The sequence below is a fragment of the Aegilops tauschii genome, chromosome 2 (assembly GCF_002575655.3).
Source record: "Aegilops tauschii subsp. strangulata cultivar AL8/78 chromosome 2, Aet v6.0, whole genome shotgun sequence".
In the NCBI taxonomy this organism is placed as follows: Eukaryota; Viridiplantae; Streptophyta; class Magnoliopsida; order Poales; family Poaceae; genus Aegilops; species Aegilops tauschii.
In genome coordinates this window covers 337,915,211-337,917,167 of record NC_053036.3, presented here as the reverse complement: position 1 = coordinate 337,917,167, position 1,957 = coordinate 337,915,211, and positions in this window count along the sequence as shown.

The window sequence follows — 1,957 nt, the reverse complement described above, 5'->3', positions numbered from 1 at the left end:
GACTCAATAAATATAGCTATGCTCCCCGGCAACGGCGCCAGAAAAAGGTCTTGATAACCCACAAGTATAGGGGATCACAACAGTTTTCGAGGGTAGAGTATTCAACCCAAATTTATAGATTTGATACAAGGGGAGCCAAAGAATATTTGAAGGTATTAGCAGCTGAGTTGTCAATATAGCCTCTAGTTCATCAATATAATGTAGGCATGTATTCCATAAATAGTCATACATGCTTATGGAAAGAACTTGCATGACATCTTTTGTCCTACCCTCCCGTGGCAGCGGGGCCCATATTGGAAACTAAATGATATTAAGGCCTCCTTTTAATAGAGAATCGGTACAAAGCATTAACACATAGTGAACACATGAACTCCTCAAACTACGGTCATCACCGGGAGTGGTCCCGACTATTGTCACTCTGGGATTGTCGGATCATAAAACGTAGTAGGTGACTATAACTTGCAAGGTCGGATCTAAAACATGAATATAATGATGATAACATAAACGGTTCACATCTGAGTTCATGGCACCCGGGCCCAAAGTGACAAGCATTAAGCATGGCAAAGTCATAGCAACATCAATCTTAGAACATAGTGGATACTAGGGATCAAGCCCTAACAAAACTAACTCGATTACATGATGAATCTCATCCAACTCCTCACCGACCAGCGAGCCTACGAAGGAATTACTCACTCCCGGTGGGGAGCATCATGGAATTGACGATGGAGAAGGGTTGGTGATGATGAAGAACGAAGATCCCCCTCTCCGAAGCCCCAAACGGACTCCAGATCTGGCCTCCCGATTAAGAACAGGAGGTGACGGCGGCTCCGTCTTGTGGATCGCGATAATTCTTTCTCCCTGATTTTTTTATGTAATAATGTGATTTTATAGCATCGGTTTCAGGGTCAGCGGGGCCACTAGGTGGGGACAACCCACCTTGGCGCGCCAGGAGGGGGGCGCGCCTTGGTGGGTTGTGCCCACCCAGGTGCCCTCCTTCGGTAGGTCTTGGCTCCAGAAATTCTTATTTATTATATAAAAATTGCTCACAAAGTTTTGTTCCATTCCGAGAACTTTTATTTCTGCACAAAAACAACACCATGGTAGCTCTGCTGAAAACAGCGTCAGTCCAGGGTTAGTTTCATTCAAAGCATGCAAATTAGAGTCCAAAACAAGAGGAAAAGCGTTAGGAAAAGTAGATACGTTGGAGACGTATCAATGTCTCCCCGGCAACAGCGCCAAAAATTCTTCCTACTACTTGTGAGCTACGTTGGGATTTCCTCGAAGAGGAGAGGGTGATGTAGTATAGTAGAGATAAGTATTTCCCTCGGTTAAGAACCAAGGTTATCAATGCAAAAGGAGAACCACGCAACACCTCCTTAGCAGTACCTGCAGATAAAATAACAAATACTTGCACCCAACGCGAACAAGGGGTTGTCAATCCCTCAGCGGTTAATTGCAAGATTAATTTTTGTAGTGATAGACAGATAAATAAAACACAAAATAAATAAAGTAAAGAAAAATTGCAGCAAGTATATTTTGGATTTTAATATATGATAAAAGTAGACCCGGGGGCCATAGTTTTCACTAGAGGCTTCTCTCTTGAAAATAGTATACGGTGGTTAAACAAATTACTGTTGGGCAATTGATAGAGAAGTGAATAATCATGACAATATCCAAGGCAATGATCACGTATATAGGCATCACGTCCGAGACAAGTAGACTGACTCCTGCCTGCATCTACTGCTATTACTCCACACATCGACCACTATCCAGCATGCATCTAGAGTATTAAGTTCATAAAGAACAGAGTAATGCCTTAAGCAAGATGACATGATGTAGACAAAGTAAACTCACGCATGAATAAACCCCATCTTTTTATCCTTAATAGCAACGATACAAATACGTGTCATATCTCTTTCTGTCATTGAGATTGAGCACCGCAAGACTGAACCCATTA